The sequence below is a fragment of the Procambarus clarkii genome, chromosome 50 (genome assembly GCF_040958095.1).
Source record: "Procambarus clarkii isolate CNS0578487 chromosome 50, FALCON_Pclarkii_2.0, whole genome shotgun sequence".
Taxonomy (NCBI): Eukaryota; Metazoa; Arthropoda; class Malacostraca; order Decapoda; family Cambaridae; genus Procambarus; species Procambarus clarkii.
In genome coordinates this window covers 5,501,925-5,526,924 of record NC_091199.1, presented here as the reverse complement: position 1 = coordinate 5,526,924, position 25,000 = coordinate 5,501,925, and the positions used below count along the sequence as shown (strand labels likewise).

Genomic DNA, 25,000 nt, shown 5'->3' with positions numbered 1-25,000 from the left:
CATTGAGACTTGATCACAATGACTGTTGAACAGTGTTGCAGGAGGACTCTTGACGTTATCTTGAGGTTATCTTGAGTTGATTTCGGGGCTTTAGTGTCCCCGCGGCCCGGTCCTCGACCAGGCCTCCACCCCCAGGAAGCAGCCCGTGACAGCTGACTAACACCCAGGAACCTATTTACTGCTAGGTAACAGGGGCGTTCAGGGTGAAAGAAACTTTTGCCCATTTCTTTCTGCCTCGTGCGGGAATCGAACCCGCGCCACAGAATTACGAGTCCTGCGCGCTACCTACTCTGCCACCTACTATCTCGAATATTCCATTAAACACCTGAAACACGAAATCCTCCAGAATTCTCGAAAAAGGCAAAATGCCGTCACACCATCAAGAAACCCCGGAGCTGAGGCCAGACAGTAGGCGCTAAATTACCAACCAGGGGCCAGATTCACGAAAGCACTTACGCAAGCACTTATACGAACCTGTACATCTTTTCTCAATCTTTGGCGGCTTTGTTTCCAATTATTAAACAGTTAATGAGCTCCGAAGCACCAGGAGGCTGTTTATAACAATAACAACAGTTGAATGGCAAGTTTTCATGCTTGTAAACTGTTTAATAAATATAACCAAAGCCGCCAAATATTGAGGAAAGATGTATACGTTCGTAAGTGCTTGCGTAAGTGCTTTCGTGAATCTGGCCCTAGAGCCACAGAGAAGTGTGCTGCGGGAAGTGTTGTAGAGAAGCTGCCCGAAACGCATTGCGTAATAGTGGCTTTAGGCATTGTATGTACTAGCTCTATCTATATATCAATCCATTAATGTAACATCACTTGTATGTATGTATGTACCTTACCTGAATAAACTTATTTATTTATTTATTTATTTAAGTGATCTAACTTTCTACAAGACAGTAGGAGGAAAGTGGTGCATACAGCAGGTGGTCCCCAGGCCGCTGGGGGCGCCTGGTCACCACCAACTTTGTGTCATATGACATTTAGATTTAGAGCTTGGATTTAGAACGGGAAAATCGCGCCTGACAAACATGACAGAGTTCTATGACAGAGTTTAAATAAGACAGTAAAAAGGATGACAGAGGACAGACTGTATTTTGCTAGTGTCAAAAACCGCACTTAACACTGTGCTACAAGATTGCGACGCTGGTTAAGATAACTAGGAACACACTCAGGTGGGCCAGGGAGTACCTGTAAGACATAACACAGAGACTCACAGTCATACTGGAGGAATGTGACAAGTGGGGTCCCATGAGGAGTGAATATAACACCAGAGGCACACATAAACAGGGTACCATCGGCGGCATATGCGACGCTGGCAAACACTAGACCATCTTTAGAAACCCAAATGAGGGCTCTTTTAAGGCAATCTACAGAATGTTAGTTAGGTCAGTACTGGAATATGCAGCACCGGCATGGAATCCCCACCCCTGTGAAGCATACTCCCAATATCCAGAGGTTAGCAAGACAACTGGTGCCAGACCTAAGAGGGTTAAGCTATGAGGAACTTACTTATGAGCTGTGAGGAAATTAGTTAATGGAACTAGATCATACAACACAACAAGATAGAAGGAACAGGGGGGATATGATCACGACATACAAGACACTGAGGGAAGTAGACAAGATGAACTAGGAGAGCCTCTTTAAATTGGGTAAAAGTAGGACAACAAAAGACATTAGAGGAAGTTTGAGACACAAATGAGTGGAAGGTACTACTGGTACCCTGTACGGGTGGTCAACACGAGGGATAACACTGCAAGTTATCTTGACGTTATCTTGAGATGATTTCGGGGCTTTTTAGTGTCCCCGCGGCCCGGTCCTCGACCAGGCCTCCACCCCCAGGAAGCAGCCCGTGACAGCTGACTAACACCCAGGTACCGACCGGCTCCCTAGCTGGAAGAAGAAGGTGTGGAAGCCACCTCCACCCAGCATCAGGATAGTTATAATATAGCTCAACAGGTACCAGAAGGCCAGTAGATGGGGCGTGCTGGGCCTCACTACTCCGTAGGCACTGATAGGTAAGTACCCACACACACACACACTTGGGAAGAGTTTATTTCGCCGGATGCCTCTGTTCACCTAGCGGTAAATAGATACCTGGGAGTTAAATAAATGTTGTGGGGTGCATCCAGGAGATGTGTTTGTGTGTGTGTGTTGTGTAGTAGATGTGGTAGATAAATTAGTCAGAGATAGAGTCAGTCCATTACACAACCGGCGGCTAGGAAGGCGGACACCAAGAGCTAGCGGTCGACTTTACAGGCACAAATATATACAAAAGATAAGTACACACACACACACACACACACACACACACACACACACACACACACACACACACACACACACACACACACACATACACACACACACAAATACACACACACACACACACACACACACATACACACACACACAAATACACACACACACACACACACACACACACACACACACACACACACACACACACACACACTGAAATACTTGGCTGGGACCTCCCTTCACTAAGTGCTCATAGTGTAGTGGTTATCACATCTGTCTAACACACAGAAGGTCCCAGGTTCGATCCCTGGTGAGCACACTCCTTTATGTCTAGTTTCTTGATTCACCACTGTACTCACCTAGTTGTGCTTGCGGGGGTTGATCTTCTACTCATTGGTCCCGCCTCTCAACAGTCAATCTACTGGTGTACAGATTCCTGGTGGTACTGGTGGAATCAGGAATCTAATTCCTGGAATCTACTGGTGTACTGGTGTGTGTAATTACCTAATTGTAGTTACCTAACTGTAATTACCTTAGTGTAGTTACAGGATGAGAGCTACGCTCGTGGTGTCCTGTCTTCCCAGCACTCTTTGTCATATAACGCTTTGAAACTACTGACGGTCTTGGCCTCCACCACCTTCTCCCCTAACTTGCTCCAACCGTCTACCACTCTGTTTGGTAGAAAATAATAATAATAATAATAATGATAAACTCTGTAAAAGATAACGTCATAATATTTTGTCGGCACCTTTGTTTCCTTAGCTTGATCCTGTGTCCTCATGTTCTTGTAGTTGCTGGTTTCAGGAATTCCTTTTTTGTCAATTTGGTTGATTACTGTTAGTAGGAAGCCGGTCGGCCGAGCGGACAGCACGCTGGACTTGTGATCCTGTGGTCCTGGGTTCGATCCCAGGCGCCGGCGAGAAACAATGGGCAGAGTTTCTTTCACCCTATGCCCCTGTTACCTAGCAGAACAATAGGTACCTGGGTGTTAGTCAGCTGTCACGGGTTGCTTCCTCGGGGTGGAGGCCTGGTCGAGAACCGGGCCGCGGGGACACTAAAAGCCCCGAAATCATCTCAAGATAACCTCAAGATAGTATGCACCTAGTTGTGTTTGCGGGGGTTGAGCTCTGCTCTTTCGGCCCGCCTCTCAACTGACACACACCAGGAAGCAACCAGTAGCAGCTGTCTAACTCCCAGGTACCTATTTACTGCTAGGTGAACAGGCGCATCAGGGTGAAAGAAACTTTGCCCATTTGTTGGGGCAAATGGGACTACGACCTCTGAACGCTGTCCACTCGTTCGGCGTCTATACTCACCTAATTGTTCCTGCAGGATCGAGCTTTAGATCTTGGACCCCGCTTTTCTAGCCTGTTGTTAGAAATAGCATTTCCTGTTCCCACCCTGTCAATCCCTGTACGTATTTTATACGTTAGTATCATGTCTCCCCCTCCTCTCTCCCTCCTCCTTTCTAACGTCGTCAGGTTTAGTTCCTTCAGTCGCTCTTCGCACCTCATCCCTCGCAGCTCTGGGACGAGTCTCGGTGACAACTTCTGCACCTTTTCGAGCTTCCTGATGTGTTCTTTAAGACGGGGCTCCAGGATGGTGCAGGGTACTCTAAGACTGGCCTCACATAGGCAGTATACAGTGATCTACAAGCCACCTTATTCAAGTTCCTGAAGGATGTTCTGACTTTTGCCAGCGTAGAGTATGCGGCTGAGTATGCGGCTGAGTATGAGGCTGAGTATGCGGCTGAGTATGCGGCTGAGTATGCGGCTGAGTATGAGGCTGAGTATGCGGCTGAGTTTGCGGCTGAGTATGCGGCTGAGTATGCGGCTGAGTATGCGGCTGAGTATGCGGCTGAGTATGCGGCTGAGAATGCGGCTGAGTATGCGGCTGAGTATGAGGCTGAGTATGAGGTTGAGTATTAGGCTGAGTATGCGGCTGAGTATGCGGCTGAGTATGAGGTTGAGTATAAGGCTGAGAATGCGGCTGAGAATGCGGCTGAGTATAAGGCTGAGTATAAGGCTGAGTATGAGGCTGAGTATGAGGCTGAGTATGAGGCTGAGTATGCGGCTGAGTATGCGGCTGAGTATGAGGCTGAGTATGCGGCTGAGTATGAGGCTGAGTATGCGGCTGAGTATGAGGCTGAGTATGAGGCTGAGTATGAGGCTGAGTATGAGGCTGAGTATGAGGCTGAGTATGAGGATGAGTATGCGGCTGAGTATGAGGCAGAGTATGAGGCTGAGTATGCGGCTGAGTATGCGACTGAGTATGAGGCTGAGTATACGGCTGAGTATACGGCTGAGTATGCGGCTGAGTATGCGGCTGAGTATGCGGCTGAGTATGAGGCTGAGTATGAGGCTGAGTATGCGGCTGAGTATGAGGCTGAGTATGAGGCTGAGTATGCGGCTGAGTATGAGGCTGAGTATGAGGCTGAGTATGAGGCTGAGTATGCGGCTGAGTATGAGGCTGAGTATGAGGCTGAGTATGCGAGAATTGTAATTAATGTAATTGAAGGTCCCGTTCTCAACTCACAATCGAGAATTCCGGGGTCGAATCCCGGCCGGGACAGAAATGGTTGGGCGCACTTCCTATCACCTAATGCACCTGTTCACCCAGCAGTGAGTAGGTACTCAGGAGTTAATCAGCTTGCTGTCGGGTTGCCTCGTGGGCGGGGTCGACTTTGGGGGGGGGAAGGAACTCGATATAAGCCTAATGTGTATGAATACACGCTGGCTGCCTGTCCCCCGACACAATGAATTATTATTAGTATTATTATTATAGGTAGTCAAGAAAAAACAAAGTTAGTCTAGAACTTAATAAAACTGAAGCATAATAATACTGATAGCAAGAAGCAACATGAAAATAAACTCATTTTCATCAGTGAGATGACAGTGAAAAACTCCGACATGATACTACAAGAAATGAGGCACAAGTATCTCGAGGAAATTTATAAAGAAGCCGGAGATGAATTTGATCCAATCTACACTGACGGGTCATCTAATCCTATCAACGGCAGGGCTGGTGCAGCATACTCGGTGATTAGGAGTAATGCCTTTCAAAACACAAGTGAACAAAAAGCGCGTATTGAGAACTATGCCTCTTCAACACAAGCAGAGTTAACTGCCATTGTTTTGGCGTTAAGGTTTCTTGAACGGAACACTAATGGTGCAGTGATCTGCACTGACTCTAGAGCAGCACTACAAAGCCTTAGTAAACATCGGGCCGACAATCTTGCGATAGTCGCTGAGATCAAGAGAGCAGTGAGAGTACTAACCAACCAGGGAAGAGTCATCAAGGTTCTGTGGATCCCCTCCCATGTTGGAATATGTGGGAATGAACGAGCAGATGTGCTGGCTGCTGAAGGCGCTGAAGGAGACCATATTGAATACTTCATACCCAAGACTCAACTACAAATTAGAGGTATTATCAGGCAACATCACCGTGACAAGGTAACTGAGGAAAGGAGGATAGAAGCACAAACCAGTGAATCTGTACGATGGTACAACATGGTTGCAGCTGGCAATCCCAATCATTATGGCCGAAGAGGAGGAGGACGAGGGAGAGAATCAGTAATAGCGAGAACCCGTCTTGGATACAAATAGAGATTCGGAATGGAAACAACAGTTGATCAGCGAAGTTGCAGAATCTGTGGTGAGAGTGATGGACACCGCCTTGACCACTATCTACGTGAATGTGAACACCTGAGAGACATTAGGAATATGTGTAGAATAATAAACCCCACATTGTTTGAGTTAGGAAAACACTATTTGTCAAATATTGATACTGTTCTTAAAAGATTTCCCCATTTTGCACCCGCAAGATTACGTAAGATATTAAGGGTTAACAGATGTTAATCTTCTTGTTTGAGGAGCTGTTCACTTAAGACAGTTAAGCACTTGTACCCAGCTGTGTCTGGGTACAAGTGACAGGATGAACAACCCAGCGGGTTTTCTTCCTATTGGGGAGTGTGGTACATGCTGCTATGGCGGTGTGTCCACTCACAGGATGAGTGGGAACAATAAACCCAATAAACTCGCCCCTCCCCGGGGAAAAATGAAAAAAAAATAATATCCCCGTGGCACAGTGTTAAAACACTCGCCCGGCGCTTCGCGAGCACTTTGTCCTGGGTTCGTATCCTGGCCGGGGGAGGATTGACTGGGCGCCAAGCCTTAACTGTAGCCTCTGTTCACCCAGCATTGAATGGGTACCTGGTTGTTAAACAATTTGGCGGGTCGTATTCCGGAGAAAAATTAGGATTAAAGACCTGCCCGAAACGCTATGCTGGTGGCTGAACAAGAATGTAACTCTTGTATATATAAGAAATAAGTAGAGCCTACGATTCTACCAGCACAAATATATGCGGAAGATAAGTACACAGAAATTAATTTAAATACTTTGCTAGGACCTCTCCTATACCAAGTGCTCATGGTGTAGTGGTTATCACATCTGTCTAACACACAGAAGGTCCCAGGTTCGATCCCTGGTGAGCACACTCCTTTATGTCTAGTTTCTTGATTCACGACTGTGTGTGTGTGTGTGTGTGTGTGTGTGTGTGTGTGTGTGTGTGTGTGTGTGTGTGTGTGTGTGTGTGTGTGTACTCACCGATTTGTACTCACCTAGTTGTGCTTGCAGGGATTAAGTTCTGGCTCTTTGGTCCAGCCTCTCAACCTTCAATCAACAGGTGTACAGATTACTGGGCCAAACGAACACACACACACACACACACACACACACACACATACACACACACACACACACACAACATATCTACATTGTAAACTGTGTATGGAGTCAGCCTCCACCACATCACTGCCTAATGCATTCCAATTGTTAACTACTCTAACACTGAAAAAGTTCTTTCTAACGTCCCTGTGGCTCATTTGGGTACTCAGTTTCCACCTGTGTCCCCTAGTGCGTGTGCCCCTTGTGTGTGTGTGTGTGTGTGTGTGTGTGTGTGTGTGTGTGTGTGTGTGTGTGTGTGTGTGTGTGTGTGTGTGTATTCACTAGTTGCGGCACGCCTCTCAACTGTCAATCAACTGCTACTAAATACTAAGTATTTTTTTTCACACATACACCACCAGGAAGCAGCCCGCAACAGCTGTCTAACTCCCAAGTACCTATTTACTGTTAGGTGAACAGGGGCATCAAGGTGAAAAAAACTCTGTCCATTGTTTCTCGCCGGCACCGGAAATCGAACCCCAGACCACAGGATTTCGTGACCAGCGTGCTGTCCACTCAGTCACCGGCCACCTATAAAGGAGTGTGCTCACCAGGGATCGAACCTGGGACCTTCTGTGTGTTAGACAGATGTGATAACCACTACACCATGAGCACTTTGTGAAGGGAGGTCCTAGCCAAGTATTTCAGTGTGTGTGTGTGTGTGTGTGTGTGTGTGTGTGTGTGTGTGTGTACTCACCTAGTTGTGCTTGCGGGGGTTGAGCTCTGGCTCTTTGGTCCCGCCTCTCAACCGTCAATCAACAGGTGTACAGATTCCTGAGCCTATTGGGCTCTATCATATCTACACTTGAAACTGTGTATGGAGTCAGCCTCCACCACATCACTTCCTAATGCATTCCATTTGTCAACCACTCTGACACTAAAAAAGTTCTTTCTAATATATCTGTGGCTCATTTGGGCGCTCAGTCTCCACCTGTGTCCCCTTGTGCGTGTGCCCCTTGTGTTAAATAGCCTGTCTTTATCTACCCTATCAATTCCCTTCAGAATCTTGAATGTGGTGATCATGTCCCCCCTAACTCTTCTGTCTTCCAGCGAAGTGAGGTTTAATTCCCGTAGTCTCTCCTCGTAGCTCATACCTCTCAGCTCGGGTACTAGTCTGGTGGCAAATCTTTGAACCTTTTCCAGTTTAGTCTTATCCTTGACTAGATACGGACTCCATGCTGGGGCTGCATACTCCAGGATTGGCCTGACATATGTGGTATATAAAGTTCTGAATGATTCTTTACACAAATTTCTGAATGCCGTACGTATGTTGGCCAGCCTGGCATATGCCGCTGATGTTATCCTCTTGATATGCGCTACAGGAGACAGGTCTGGCGTGATATCAACTCCCAAGTCTTTTTCTTTCTCTGACTCCTGAAGAATTTCCTCTCCCAGATAATACCTTGTATTTGGCCTCCTGCTCCCTGCACCTATCTTCATTATATAACATTTGGTTGGGTTAAACTCTAACAACCACTTGTTCGACCATTCCTGCAGTTTGTCTAGGTCTTCTTGAAGCCTCAAACAGTCCTCTTCTGTCTTAATCCTTCTCATAATTTTGGCATCGTCCGCAAACATTTAGAGATATGAATCTATACCCTCCGGGAGATCATTTACATATATCAGAAACAAGATAGGACCGAGTACAGAGCCCTGTGGGACTCCACTGGTGACTTCACGCCAATCGGAGGTCTCACCCCTCACCGTAACTCTCTGCTTCCTATTGCTTAGGTACTCCCTTATCCACTGGAGCACCTTACCAGCTACACCTGCCTGTCTCTCCAGCTTATGTACCAGCCTCTTATGCGGTACTGTGTCAAAGGCTTTCCAACAATCCAAGAAAATGCAGTCCGCCCAGCCCTCTCTTTCTTGCTTAATCTGTATTACCAGGTCATAGAATTCTATTAAGCCAGTCAGGAAAGATTTACCCTCCCTGAACCCATGTTGTCGATTTGTCACGAAGTCCCTTCTCTCCAGATGTGCTACCAGGTTTTTTCTCACGATCTTCTCCATCACCTTGCATGGTATACAAGTTAAGGACACTGGCCTGTAGTTCAGTGCCTCTTGCCTGTCCCCCTTTTTGTATATTGGGACCATATTCGCCGTCTTCCATATTTCTGGTAGGTCTCCCGTCTCCAGTGACCTACTATACACTATGGAGAGTGGCAAGCAAAGTGCCTCTGCACACTCTTTCAATACCCATGGCGAGATCCCGTCTGGACCAACAGCCTTTCTAACATCCAGGTCCAGCAGGTGTCTCTTGACCTCCTCTCTCGTAATTTCAAACTCTTCCAAGGCTGCCTGGTTTACTTCCCTTTCTCCTAGCACAGTGACCTCACCTTGTTCTGTTGTGAAGACCTCTTGGAACCTCTTGTTGAGTTCATCACACACCTCTTTGTCATTCTCTGTATACCTGTCCTCGCCTGTTCTAAGTTTCACTATCTGTTCTTTCACTGTTGTTTTCCTTCTGATATGACTGTGGAGTAGCTTTGGTTCGGTCTTGGCTTTGTTTGCTATATCATTTTCATAACTTTTCTCTGCTTCTCTTCTCACCCTGACATACTCATTCCTGGTTCTCTGGTATCTCTCTCTGCTTTCAGGTGTTCTGTTATTCCGGAAGTTCCTCCATGCCATTTTGTTCAGTACCTTTGCTTCCATACATGCCCTATTATACCATGGATTCTTCTTTTGCTTCTCGGATTTTTCCTTTTGGGCCGGGATGTATCTGCTTACTGCCTCCTGACACTTTTGGGTGACATAGTCCATCATATCTTGTACAGACTTAGCTCTGAGGTCTGTGTCCCAAGGTATTTCCCTTAGGAAGCTTCTCATCTCCTCATAATTTCCCTTTCGGTATGCCAGCCTTTTGTTTCCTAGTTCTTTTTTGGGGGGGATAATTCCTAGCTCTACCAGGTACTCAAAGTTCAATACACTGTGATCACTCATTCCCAAGGGCGCTTCCATCTTGACTTCCCTTATATCCCACTCATTTAGGGTAAATATCAGATCAAGCATTGCTGGTTCATCCTCTCCTCTCATTCTTGTTGGATCCTTGATGTGCTGGCTTAGAAAGTTTCTTGTTGCCACGTCCAGCAGCTTAGCTCTCCATGTTTCTGGTCCTCCATGCGGGTCTCTGTTCTCCCAATCTATCTTCCCATGGTTGAAGTCTTCCATGATTAGTAGTCCAGATCCATTCCTGCTAGCAACAGAAGCTGCTCTCTCCATTATGTTAATGGTGGCCATATTGTTTCTAGCATATTCCTGTCTGGGTCTTCTGTCATTTGGTGGTGGATTATATATGACTACGACTATAATTTTTTGCCCTCCAGTTGTTATTGTTCCTATTATGTAGTCACTGAAACCTTCACATCCCTGAACAACCAACTCCTCGAAATCCCAGCCTTTTCTTACCAGCAGAGCTACACCACCACCACCACTTCCTTCCCTCTCTTTCCTCATAACATAATAGTCCTGTGGGAACACTGCATTTGTTATCGTTTTCGTCAGCTTTGTTTCTGTGAGAGCTATTATGTCTGGGTTTTCCTCTAGTACCCATTCTCCAAGTTCATTTGCTTTATTTGTAATACCGTCAATGTTAGTGTACATTGCCTTGAGGCTCACTTTCTTCTGTCCCTTCTCAAATCTCCTCCTTGGTGAATGTTCTGCTGGTGGAGGAAGCTGTGCCATGGGTGTGAGGATTTGTGAGGTGGATACCAGGGTTGCAGAGGATACTGGGATGAGGGGTGGGGGGTTAAGTGAAGGGGGAAGGACAGAGAGGGTATGGGGTGAACGGGGCGGGAGGACAGGAAGGAAAGGGGGGTTTTCTATGCAGAGGAGGGTGGTGGGGTTGCCCTCCCCGCTGGTGTTACTGGGTAGCTGGTTGTGGGTTCCCCTCTCGCCTCTGAGGGTGATGTGTTGGGAGCTGTGGTTTCCTGGTTTTCCCCTCTCGCCCTGCGCTTCTTCCTTGCTTCTGCCGCCATGGCCCTCTCCTTCCTCATCATGTCCCTCTGGAGGAATACTTTTTTGAATTCCCCCATATGTTGCAGGTGGCTTTTCTTTGTTAGAATCGTGTCCTTTGTGTTCTCGTTTGCAAACACTATCTTTAACACACGGTCTCGGTCTTTTTTGTACCAGCCTAGCCTGAAAACCTTCTCAATGCTATGCTCAGGCCCTTCCATGTCTAGTGCCTTCAGTATTTCATTCACTGCCGCTTTGTCCTTATCATTCCACTCTTTCCTATTAGAGCCTTCCTGCTCTTTAATACCTACAGCTACCACTGCTCTTTTCCTTTCCAGAAAGTGTGTGTGTGTGTGTACTCACCTAGTTGTGCTTGCGGGGGTTGAGCTCTGGCTCTTTGGTCCCGCCTCTCAACCGTTAATTAACTGATGTACAGGTTCCTGAGCCTACTGGGCTCTATCATATCTACACTTGAAACTGTGTATGGAGTCAGCCTCCACCACATTACTTTGTAATGCATTCCATTTGTCAACCACTCTGACACTAAAAATGTTCTTTCTAATATCTCTGTGGCTCATTTGGGTACTCAGTTTCCACCTGTGTCCCCTAGTGCGTGTGCCCCTTGTGTTAAATAGCCCGTCTTTATCTACCCTGTCGATTGATAAAACCTGTGTGTGTGTGTGTGTGTGTATGTGTATTCAACTAGTTGTATTAACCTAGTTGTGTCTGCGGGAGTTGAGCTCTGCTCTTTCGGACCGCTTCTCAACTGTCAATCAACTATTACTAACTTCTAACTAATTTTTATTTATTTATTTATTTCGCACACACACTCACCCAGGAAGCAGCCTGTAACAGCTGTCTAGCTCCCAGGTACCTATTTACTGCTAGGTGAACAGGTGCATCAGGGTGAAAGAAACTCTGCCCACTTGCTTCTGCCGGCGCCGGAAAACTGTGTGTGTGTGTGTGTGCCCATCAGAAGGCTGCAGTTTAAGGACTAAATACTAAGCCAGCTTCTCCATATACCAAGTGCTCATGGTGTAGTGGTTATCACATCTGTCTAACACACAGAAGGTCCCAGGTTCGATCCCTGGTGAGCACACTCTTTTATGTCTAGTTTCTTGATTTACGACTGTGTCTATGTACTATTTGTGTCTGCACAATCGAGCTATTAGCTCTTGGACCCCGCCTTTCTAACCAATCTATTTTTCCTTTATTATAACTGCTACATATATTTCTCTCTAACACACACACACACATACACACCAGGAAGCAGCAGCCCGTAGCAGCTGTCTAACTCGCAGGTACCTATTTACTGATAGGTGAACAGAGGCATCAGAGTGAAAGAAACTCTACCCATTTGTTTCTGCCTCCGCCAGCGATCGATCCCCGGATCCTATGACTATGAATGCCGAGTGCTGTCCACTCAGCCGTAAGTCCCCCTGTTTACCTGAGAGCCATTAACACTAGTTACCTCGAAGAGGACAGGAAGCCGGCGGCTTGTCGAAGGTCCCCCAATTTTCCTTGATTTTTTCCAGCTGTACTTCGTAAATGTAGGCCTATTTATGTAGGCCTGTTCCTTAGGCCTACACCACCGTGGGTGAGAAGTCTCCGTGGTTTAGCAGTCTCCGTGGTGTAGTGGTAAGACACTCGCCTGGCGTTCCGCGAGCGCTATGTCATGGGTTCGTATCCTGGCCGGGGAGGATTTACTGGGCGCAATTCCTTAACTGTAGCCTCTGTTTAACGCAACAGTAAAATGTGTACTTGGATGAAAAAACTATTCTTCGCGGCGGGGATCGTATTCCAGGGACCATAGGATTAAGGACTTGCCCGAAACGCTACGCGTACTAGTGGCTGTACAAGAATGTAACAACTCTTCTATATATCTCAAAAAAAAAAAAAAAAAAAAAAAAAAAAGCATCTGCTGTTCTCAGGATGAATATTGAATAGAAAGTTCTACAATGTTTCTACATTCTTCACCCGCGGTTGTGCACTTTTTCAAGTGTTCGGAATTATATGTACAAAAACTACATCATTATTCACCTTAAAAAAATATTTCACTCAAACTGCAGTAAAACTGAAGGAAAAGTTTCCAGCCGTGACCTCAAAACTTTTTTTTTTTAAATACTGCTAAAGCCTAAACTGCCAAGTACCTGGTTGATGGGGTTCTGGGAGATCTTCTACTCCCTAAGCCCGGCCCGAGGCCAGGCTTGACTTCTGAGAGTTTGGTCCACCAGGCTGTTGCTTGGAGCGGCCCGCAGGCCCACATACCCACCACAGCCCGGTTGGTCCGGCACTCCTTGGAGGAAACAATCTAGTTTCATCTTGAAGATGTCCACGGTTGTTCCGGCAATATTTCTTATGCTCGCTGGGAGGACGTTGAACAACCGCGGACCTCTGATGTTTATACAGTGTTCTCTGATTGTGCCTATGGCACTTCTGCTCTTCACTGGTTCTATTCTGCATTTTCTTCCATATCGTTCACTCCAGTACGTTGTTATTTTACTGTGTAGATTTGGTACTGGCCCTCCAGTATCTTCCACGTGTATATTATTTGATATCTCTCTCGTCTCCTTTCTAGTGAGTACATTTGGAGGGCTTTGAGACGATCCCAATAATTTAGGTGTTTTATCTCGTCTATGCGTGCCGTATACGTTCTCTGTATTCCCTCTATTTCAGCAATCTCTCCTGCTCTGAAGGGGGAAGTGAGTACTGAGCAGTACTCAAGACGGGACAACACAAGTGACTTGAAGAGTACAACCATTGTGATGGGATCCCTGGACTTGAAAGTTCTTGTAATCCATCCTATCATTTTTCTGGCTGACGCAATATTTGCTTGGTTATGCTCCCTAAACGTTAGGTCGTCAGACATTATTATTCCCAAATCCTTTACATGCTGTTTTCCTACTATGGGAAGATTTGATTGCGTTTTGTACTCTGTATTATGTTTAAGGTCCTCATTTTTACCGTACCTGAGTACCTGGAATTTATCACTGTTAAACATCATGTTATTTTCTGTTGCCCAGTCGAAAACTTTATTAATATCTGCTTGAAGTTTTTCAATGTCTTCAGCCGAGGTAATTTTCATGCTGATTTTTGTGTCATCTGCAAAGGATGATACGAAACTGTGACTTGTATTTTGATCTATATCTGATATAAGAATAGGGAAAAGCAGCGGTGCAAGGACTGCACCCCTGAGGTACAGAGCTTTTAATATGGTTCCCGTGGCGTAGTGGTAAGACACTCGCATGGCGTTTCTCGAGCGCTTTGTCCTGGGTTCGCATCCTGGCCGGGAAGGATTTACCAGGGGTGCAGTCCTTGCACCGCTGCTTTTCCCTATTCTTATATCAGATATAGATCAAAATACAAGTCACAGTTTCGTATCATCCTTTGCAGATGACAGGCGCAAATTCGTATACTGGAAAATGTTAGAATTAAGGACTTGTCCGAAACGTTACGCGTGCTGGTGGCTGTACAAGAATGTAACAACTCTTGTATATAGAAATAAATAAAATAAAAAAAAACTGCGCTTGGACTCGATTTGATATGGTTGACTGTTACACTTTGCATTTGGTTTGACATAAAATTTAATATCCCTCGCCCTATTTTACCGGTTATTGCCATTGACCTCTTGTGTGTGCTATCGATTGATTGATTGATGAAGATTAAGCCACCCAAAAGGTGGCACGGGCATGAATAGCCCGTAAGTGGTGGTCCTCTTGAGCCATCACCAGTATCAATAGATGATACTGGAGATCTGTGGAGGTGCGACTGCACCCTGCGTGACGGGAGATGTCTCCCGTGTGTGTGCTATCACTCCATGGTCATATTTATAGAATGTCTTTGTGAAGTCTGTGTACACCACACCTGATTGATTTGATTGTTGCCGCCGGAAGCGGCTAGTTTATTGTGCACCCCATACTTATCCTGTGAGCGGTAGCGCAAAAAGCATTACAGAGGGCACAAAAGGTCTTTATCAGACCTCATCTTAGATTATTACATAAACAATTTCATCTATCCTTCACACCTTATAGTTACAATGTCAGCTAGTTACAGATAAAGTGCTATTACAAGAGCTACATATTTACAGTAAGTCATCATACATTAATGGTAGGTCTTATCGCTAATACATAATAGTTTGACCAATGGAGATAGTCATAAAGGGGCTGCTGTTTAGTATTAGTCCTCATAATACACTACTTGAAAAAATCCACAAGGGCCGTGACGAGGAATCGAACCTGCGTTCGGGAGCATCCCAGACGCTGCCATAATCTTGTGGATTTGTTCATTTGATGCATCACGCAATTGTGATGTCTGTGTGTAATACACTACTTGTTTCATCCCTGCTCTCTATTTTCCTATACTGCCACAGTGACTGACGTAGAGGTCCAGTACCTGTGAGGGACATGATCCTCCCATACTAAATCCATGTTGGCCTGGCTTGTGAAGGTCATAATAACGTTTTCTATTAAGATCACTTAATAGCTCGGTAGGTAGAGCTTAGGCCTGACACGCCTGGGGTCCAGGGTTCGAGCCTCTTACATAGCCCAGGTCATTGGTCTCCATTTGCGCAATGCAAATGTTTTACATATTATTAACTGCTATAATTCTTGTTTTAGTTCCTGACTGACAGACTACAATGACAGCCTGTCACCTGTTGCTTGTATTCTGTCATGTCTCGCGTAACGTGGTGGAGGTGGGGTCCCTCGATTGTTTCAAGCGCGGGTTGGACAAGTATATGAGTGGGACAAGTATAGGGAGCCGGTCGGCCGAGCGGACAGCACGCTGGACTTGTGATCCTGTGGTCCTGGGTTCAATCCCAGGCGCCGGCGAGAAACAATGGGCAGAGTTTCTTTCACCCTATGCCCCTGTTACCTAGCAGTAAAATAGGTACCTTGGATGTTAGTCAGCTGTCACGGGCTGCTTCCTGGGGGTGGAGGCCTGGTCGAGGACCGGACCGCGGGGACACTAAAGCCCCGAAATCATCTCTAGATAACCTCTAGATTGGGAGGTTATAGATAGAAGCTGCATCGTATGGGCCAATAGGCCTTCTGCAGTTACCTTTGTTCTTATGTTTTGTTCTTGAGAATGACAGTGAGGGTCTCCGTCTGTTGTGTAAACACACATTTTACTAATGTAGTGGTTTTATCATTATTATTATATAGGAAAATGTATAGTATTATAGGAAAATATATAGCATTATAGGGGAAATATATAGCATTATAGAGGAAATATATAGCATTATAGAGGAAATATATAGCATTATAGAGGAAATATATAGCATTATAGAGGAAATATATAGCATTATAGAGGAAATATATAGCATTATAGAGGAAATATATAGCATTATAGAGGAAATATATAGCATTATAGGGGAAATATATAGCATTATAGAGGAAATATATAGCATTATAGGGGAAATATATAGCATTATAGAGGAAATATATAGCATTATAGGGGAAATATATAGCATTATAGAGGAAATATATAGCATTATAGAGGAAATATATAGCATTATAGGGGAAATATATAGCATTATAGGGGAAATATATAGCATTATAGAGGAAATATATAGCATTATAGGGGAAATATATAGCATTATAGAGGAAATATATAGCATTATAGGGGAAATATATAGCATTATAGGGGAAATATATAGCATTATAGAGGAAATATATAGCATTATAGGGGAAATATATAGCATTATAGGGGAAATATATAGCATTATAGGGGAAATATATAGCATTATAGGGGAAATATATAGCATTATAGGGGAAATATATAGCATTATAGGGGAAATATATAGCATTATAGGGGAAATATATAGCATTATAGGGGAAATATATAGCATTATAGGGGAAATATATAGCATTATAGGGGAAATATATAGCATTATAGGGGAAATATATAGCATTATAGGAAAAACAGAATGCAGATATGGTATACACGGACCTCGCAAAGGCATTCGATTATGCTTTAAATACTAACAATAACATACATTTTAAACGCACTACAATCACCTTCTGTGGTTGAGTGTTCAATAAATCACTGAACTATATGTTTAACACTTCTCTAACCCTGTCCATGGAGGACAGAAGAAAATGTATATATGCTGGTTAGCATTGTAAATGTCTGGCCACGTCTGTGGTAGAAAATAATAATAATAATAATAATAATAATAATAATAATAATAATAATAATAATAATAAATAACAGACAGACAGTAATGACACTATCGTAGTGTATCAGGGAGGAAAGCTGGAGGAGCCGTGATGAGGGTTCGAACCTGAGTGGTGTGGTACAGTAGCACCCGTAGGTAGCAATCCTTTTGACCACCATGTTCTAGAGCGTCTGTGTGTGTGTGTGTGTGTGTGTGTGTGTGTGTGTGTGTGTGTGTGTGTGTGTGTGTGTGTGTGTGCCTGGCAACACCCACAGCATAGGTTCGAATCCTTATGACGGCTCCTTCGGATTTTCTCAATAATAATAAAAATAATAAAAATAATAATAATAATATGGGTAGGATTGGGTGGGTATAAATAGGAGCTGAATCGTATGGGCCAATAGACCTTCTGAAGTTACCTGCATTCTTATGTCCTTATGTGCTTCATCCCCCATTTATCCCCTATGTATCCCCCATTTATCCCCTATGTATCCCCCTTGTTTTTACCTTTATCACCTGACCCCGTACGGGTATAAATCAATGAGTCCTGTAATTTCATTTCACTTGAAATGAATATAAATCAAATGGTATAAATCAATGAGTCCTGTAATTTCATTTCACTTGAGACTGAACCATGGAGGTTCGAAACGTTGTGCAAATTGTATAAATAAGTGTAATACATTCCTTAGTAATTCACTTTTTTTTTTTTTTTTTTTTGAGATATATACAAGAGTTATTACATTCTTGTAGAGCCACTAGTACGCGTAGCGTTTCGGGCAGGTCCCTGGAATACGATCCCCGCCGCGAAGAATCGTTGTTACAACCAAGTACACATTTTACTGTTGCGTTAAACAGAGGCTACAGTTAAGGAATTGCGCCCAGTAAATCCTCCCCGGCCAGGATACGAACCCATGACATAGCGCTCGCGGAACGCCAGGCGAGTGTCTTACCACTACACCACGGACCTAGCTTTTTTGTTCACCTTGAAATAAAGAAAATGAGTTTTGGAGAACTCCTCTTTCAGCTAAGCCCTGATGCTAGGAAAATAGTTAGAGGGATAGAAGCTCTAAACCAGAAGATAGTAAATACGGAAAATGCGGTCATATTCAAAGTGACAAGTTTAAAAGAAAACGTGCTGCCAGTATTTTTTTAGGCCTTATTTAGCCCTATTTAGCCTTTTCTACTCTTGTTTCCTGTATGTATATATATATATATATATATATATATATATATATATATATATATATATATATATATATATATATATATATATATATATATATATATGTGTATATCACGAAAATAAACACGTGATTAAGAATGTGACAATGTCAGACCACGGAGGAAAATGAAACAGGAATTTCCTTAAGTACTTTCGTATATTAAATACATCTTCAGAAGGTATGAGGATACCTTCTGAAGATGAAGTTTTGGATGAGGTGAAAACAAACTTTCAACACAAGACAGAACACGAAACAATGGGTATAATATTTTGTAAGTTAAAGGGAAGAATGGAAGTAACTGCAAAGGGCCTCTTGGCCCATATTTCTTGATGCTTCTATATTGGTGCGGAGTCTTGAAGTGGGTAGAATATAGTTGTGCATTAATTGGCTGTTGATTAATTGGCTATATAAATATATATATATATATATATATATATATATATATATATATATATATATATATATATATATATATATATATATATATATATATATATATATGTCGTACCTAATAGCCAGAACGCACTTCTCAGCCTACTATTCAAGGCCCGATTTGCCTAATAAGCCAAGTTTTCATGATTTAATGTTTTTTCGTCTACCTAACCTACCTAACCTAACCTAACCTAGCTTTTTTTGGCTACCTAACCTAACCTTACCTATAAATATAGGTTAGGTTAGGTTAGGTAGGGTTGGTTAGGTTCAGTCATATATCTACGTTAATTTTAACTCCAATAAAAAAAAATTGACCTCATACATAGAGAAAAGGGTTGCTTTATCATTTCATAAGAAAAAAATTATAGTAAATATATTAATTCAGGAAAACTTGGCTTATTAGGCAAATCGGGCCTTGAATAGTAGGCTGAGAAGTGAGTTCTGGCTACTAGGTACGACATATATATATATATATATATATATATATATATATATATATATATATATATATATATATATATATATATATATATATATATGTGTTTATGTATGAAGGTTAGCTTAGCATTTTAAAAGCACTACAATCACCTTCTGTGGTTGATTATTCAATAAATCACTGAACTACATGTTTAACAGATCAGTAGAAAATGTATTTATGCTGGTTAGCATTGTAAATGTGTGGCCACGTCTGTGGTAGAAAATAATACTAAAAAAAAAAGTTTAAAATGTAGATATGATAGAGCCCAGTAGGCTCAGGAATCTGTACAGCTGCTGTTGACGGTTGAGAGGCGGGACCAAAGAGCCAGAGCTTAACCCCCGCAAGCACAACTAGGTGAGTACACACACACACTGTCGTGAATCAAGAAACTAAACAAGACATAAAAGAGTGTGCTCACCAGGGATCGAACCTGGGACCTTCTGTGTGTTAGACAGATGTGATAACCACTACACTATGAGCACTTGGTGTATGGGGAAGCTGGCTTAGTATTTAGTCCTTAAACTGCAGCCTTCTGATGGGCACACACACACACACACACACACACACACACACACACACACACACACACACACACACATACACACACACACACACACACACACATGCAGTGGGCCTCGTGGCTGAGTGGACAGCCCTCGGGGGACATAGTCCTATGAGACAGGGTTCGATCCCAGCAGAGGCGAAAACAAATGGGCAGTTTCTTTTACCCTGATACTTCTGTTAACCCAGCAGTAAATAGGTACCTGGGCGTTAAATAGCTGCTACAGGCGGCTTCCTGGGGATTTCCATATAAGCCTACAGCATGTACTGCATATACAACGGCTTCCTGTCCCCGATAATATAAATCACACAAACGGTCTTGTAGCTAATGGTAGCGTCGGTGACTCACAATCCAGGGACCCAGGATCGATTCTCGGTCAAGAGAGAAACAACTGGGCAGTGTCTTTCACCTGATGCCGCTGTTCACCTGACACTAAACAGATACCGTTTAGAGAGCTGTCGTGGCTAGCATCTTGCACATGTGTGTGTGTCCTGGTGGCTGAGAGACAAATATATATATTTTCTAATTTTTTTCTTATGCAATGACAGAACTTTCCATTTCCTTGTGTCTGAGTTCTTTGTCTTGAATTTGAATAAAAACTTACGTAGATATATGACCGAACCTAACCAACCCTACCTAACCTAACCTATCTTAACCTAACCTAACCTATCTTAACCTAACCTAACCTAACCTATCTTAACCTAACCTAACCTAACCTATCTTAACCTAACCTAACCTAACCTATCTTAACCTAACCTAACCTAACCTATCTTAACCTAACCTAACCTAACCTATCTTAACCTAACCTAACCTAACCTATCTTAACCTAACCTAACCTAACCTATCTTAACCTAACCTAACCTAACCTATCTTAACCTAACCTAACCTAACCTATCTTAACCTAACCTAACCTAACCAACCCTACCTAACCTAACCTATCTTAACCTAACCTAACCTAACCAACCCTACCTAACCTAACCTATCTTAACCTAACCTAACCTAACCTAACCTATCTTAACCTAACCTAACCTATCTTAACCTAACCTAACCTAACCTATCTTAACCTAACCTATCTTAACTTAACCTAACCTAACCTAACCTAACCTATCTTAACTTAACCTAACCTAACCTAACCTAACCTATCTTAACCTAACCTAACCTATCTTAACCTAACCTAACCTAACCTATCTTAACCTAACCTATCTTAACTTAACCTAACCTAACCTAACCTAACCTATCTTAACTTAACCTAACCTAACCTAACCTAACCTATCTTAACCTAACCTAACCTATCTTAACCTAACCTAACCTAACCTATCTTAACCTAACCTAACCTATCTTAACCTAACCTATCTTAACTTAACCTAACCTAACCTAACCTATCTTAACATAACCTAACATAACCTAACCTAACCTAACATAACCTAACCTAACCTAACCTATCTTAACCTAATCTAACATAACTAAGTCAATACTTATGTTCCTAGTCTAATATAATATTAATAATTCATATAAACCATTTGGAAACAATTTATTTAAAATAACGAAAATCACTCGGCCTATTAGGCACATCGGGCCTTGCATAGTAGACCGAGAAGTGCGTTCTGGCTGCTAGGTACGACATTATATATATATATATATATATATATATATGTCGTACCTAGTAGCCAGAACTCACTTCTCAGCCTACTATTCAAGGCCCGATTTGCCTAATAAGCCAAGTTTTCCTGAATTAATATATTTACTATAATTTTTTTCTTATGGAATGATAAAGCAACCCTTTTCTCTATGTATGAGGTCAATTTTTTTTTATTGGAGTTAAAATTAACGTAGATATATGACCGAACCTAACCAACCCTACCTAACCTAACCTAACCTATATTTATGGGTAAGGTTAGGTTAGGTAGCCAAAAAAAGCTAGGTTAGGTTAGGTTAGGTAGGTTAGGTAGACGAAAAAACATTAATTCATGAAAACTTGGCTTATTAGGCAAATCGGGCCTTGAATAGTAGGCTGAGAAGTGCGTTCTGGCTATTAGGTACGACATATATATATATATATATATATATATATATATATATATATATATATATATATATATAGCAGCTACAATGGAGAAAATTAGTGTGGAGTCAGAACATTAGACAACCAACGGTAACAAAGCCGGGGCCCAAGAGCTAAAAGCTTGACCATACAGGCACAAATAGTAAATATATAACTATTACATACACCCACTCACACATCTCTCACTAACTTACACAAGGAGGCATTTAGTTCCCTGGCTGCCGTCCCATCATAGAGCCGTCCCATCATAGAGCCGCCCCCATCATAGAGCCGTCCCCATCATAGAGCCGTCCCATCATAGAGCCGTCCCATCATAGAGCCGTCCCCATCATAGAGCCGTCCCATCATAGAGCCGTCCCATCATAGAGCCGCCCCCATCATAGAGCCGTCCCCATCATAGAGCCGTCCCATCATAGAGCCGTCCCATCATAGAGCCGTCCCATCATAGAGCCGTCCCCATCATAGAGCCGTCCCATCATAGAGCCGTCCCATCATAGAGCCGTCCCATCATAGAGCCGTCCCATCATAGAGCCGTCCCCATCATAGAGCCGTCCCCATCATAGAGCCGTCCCCATCATAGAGCCGTCCCCATCATAGAGCGGTCCCATCATAGAGCCGTCCCCATCATAGAGCCGTCCCATCATAGAGCCGCCCCATCATAGAGCCGTCCCATCATAGAGCCGTCCCATCATAGAGCCGCCCCATCATAGAGCCGCCCCATCATAGAGCCGCCCCATCATAGAGCCGCCCCATCATAGAGCCGTCCCATCATAGAGCCGTCCCATCATAGAGCCGCCCCATCATAGAGCCGCCCCATCATAGAGCCGTCCCATCATAGAGCCGCCCCATCATAGAGCCGCCCCATCATAGAGCCGTCCCATCATAGAGCCGCCCCATCATAGAGCCTCCCCATCATAGAGCCGTCCCATCATAGAGCCGCCCCATCATAGAGCCGTCCCATCATAGAGCCGTCCCATCATAGAGCCGTCCCATCATAGAGCCGTCCCATCATAGAGCCGCCCCATCATAGAGCCGCCCCATCATAGAGCCGTCCCATCATAGAGCCGCCCCATCATAGAGCCGCCCTATCATAGAGCCGCCCCCATCATAGAGCCGCCCCATCATAGAGCCGCCCCCATCATAGAGCCGCCCCATCATAGAGCCGCCCCATCATAGAGCCGTCCCATCATAGAGCCGCCCCCATCATAGAGCCGCCCCCATCATAGAGCCGCCCCCATCATAGAGCCGCCCCATCATAGAGCCGTCCCATCACAGAGCCGCCCCATCACAGAGCCGCCCCATCATAGAGCCGCCCCTATCATAGAGCCGCCCCATCATAGATCCGCTCCATCATAGAGCCGCCCTATCATAGAGCCGCCCCATCATAGAGCCGCCCTATCATAGAGCCGCCCTATCATAGAGCCGCCCCATCATAGAGCCGCCCCATCATAGAGCCGTCCCATCATAGAGCCGCCCCATCATAGAGCCGCCCCATCATAGAGCCGCCCCCATCATAGAGCCGCCCCATCATAGATCCGCCCCATCATAGATCCGCCCCATCATAGAGCCGCCCCATCATAGAGCCGCCCCCATCATAGAGCCGCTACCATCATAGAGCCGCCACCATCATAGAGCCGCCCCATCATAGAGCCGCCCCCATCATAGAGCCGCCCCATCTTAGAGCCGCCCCCATCATAGAGCCACCCCATCATAGAGCCGCCCCCCCATTAGAGCCGTTTTGGACTGCCATAAAGCCATTGACACAGTACCACACCAGAGACTAATGCACAAGCTGGAGATGCAGGCGGGAGTGAAAGGGAAGGTACTCCATTGGGTAAGGGAGTACCTAAGTAACAGAAGACAGCGAGTCACTGTGAGGGGTGAGGTCTCAGACGGGCATGACGTTACCAGTGGAGTCCCACAGGGGTCAGTCCTTGGACCTATACTGTTTCTGATATATGTAAATAATCTCCCAGAGGGTATAGAATCGTTCCTCTCATTGTTTGCTGATGATGCAAAAATTATGAGGAGGATTGAAACAGAGGATGATAGTAGGAGGCTACAAGATGACCTGGACAGACTGAGTGAATGGTCCAACAAATGTGTACTAAAGTTTAACCCGAGACGAAACGGCCCGAGAGAAAGATCTAGAAGTTGATATCACGCCAAACCTGTTTCTTGAAGCCTACATAAAAAAAAATAATATCTGTGGCGTATGCGAGGCTGGCTAACATCAGAACAAACTCGCCCCTCGGGGCAAAATTTAAAATTTAAATCAGAACAGCCTTCAGGAACCTGTATAAGGAATTATTCTATTACCTTGTATGTCACACATGTAAGACCAATCCTGGAGTATGCGGCCCCAGCATGGAGCCCGTACCTTGTCAAGCACAAGACGAAGCTGGAAATAGTTATGAGGTATGGCTGCGGGAACTGCACGTCACGTCGCTGGAAGACAGAAGAGCTCGGGGAGACATGATCACCACATACAAGGTTCTCAGGGGAATTGAGAGGGTACACAAGGATGAATTATTTAGCACTGGTGGAACACGAACAAGGGGACACAGGTGGAAGCTGAGTACCCACTTGAGCCACAGAGACATCAGAAAGAACTTTTTCAGTGTCAGAGTGGTTAACAGGTGGAATGCATTAGGCAGTGATGTGGTGGAGGCTGACTCCATACACAGATATGATAGAGCCCAGTAGGCTCAGGAACCTGTACACCAGTTGATTGACAGTTGAGAGGCGGGATCAAAGAGCCAAAGCTCAACCCCCGCAAGCACAACTAGGTGAGTACACTCACACACGTGCGTGGGTGTGTTTGGCCGTGGCTGAATGGACAGCGCTTGGGACTCGTAATCCCAGGGTCCGGGTTCGATCCCGACCGCCGGTGGAAACAGATGGGCAGAGTTTCTTTCACCCTGATGGCCCTGTTACCTAGCAGTAAATAGGTACCTGGGAGTTATACTGATGTTACGGGCTGCTTCCTGGGGTGTGTGTGTGGAAAACAAAAATAATTGAGTTAGTAGTTAGTAACAGTTGATAGATAGTTGAGGCTGGCCGTAAGAGCAGTGCTTAACTCCCGCAAGCACAACTAGTTGAGTACACACACACACACACACACACACACACACACACACAC

At 44.4% G+C, this 25,000-nt stretch overlaps 5 non-coding genes across 5 annotated transcripts; 3 read left to right on the top strand and 2 right to left on the bottom strand.

The window, feature by feature from the left end:
• The first annotated feature begins 2,511 nt into the window (after positions 1-2,511).
• TRNAV-AAC (transfer RNA valine (anticodon AAC)) lies at positions 2,512-2,584 on the top strand. The gene has a single exon. It is a non-coding gene; the product is annotated as a tRNA-Val (tRNA).
• Positions 2,585-6,687: 4,103 nt separating this feature from the next.
• Positions 6,688-6,760, top strand: TRNAV-AAC (transfer RNA valine (anticodon AAC)). Its single transcript has one exon. It is a non-coding gene; the product is annotated as a tRNA-Val (tRNA).
• Positions 6,761-7,529: 769 nt separating this feature from the next.
• TRNAV-AAC (transfer RNA valine (anticodon AAC)) lies at positions 7,530-7,602 on the bottom strand. Its single transcript has one exon. It is a non-coding gene; the product is annotated as a tRNA-Val (tRNA).
• A 4,368-nt stretch (positions 7,603-11,970) lies between these two features.
• TRNAV-AAC (transfer RNA valine (anticodon AAC)) lies at positions 11,971-12,043 on the top strand. Its single transcript has one exon. It is a non-coding gene; the product is annotated as a tRNA-Val (tRNA).
• Positions 12,044-19,643: 7,600 nt separating this feature from the next.
• TRNAV-AAC (transfer RNA valine (anticodon AAC)) lies at positions 19,644-19,716 on the bottom strand. Its single transcript has one exon. It is a non-coding gene; the product is annotated as a tRNA-Val (tRNA).
• Positions 19,717-25,000: the final 5,284 nt, after the last annotated feature.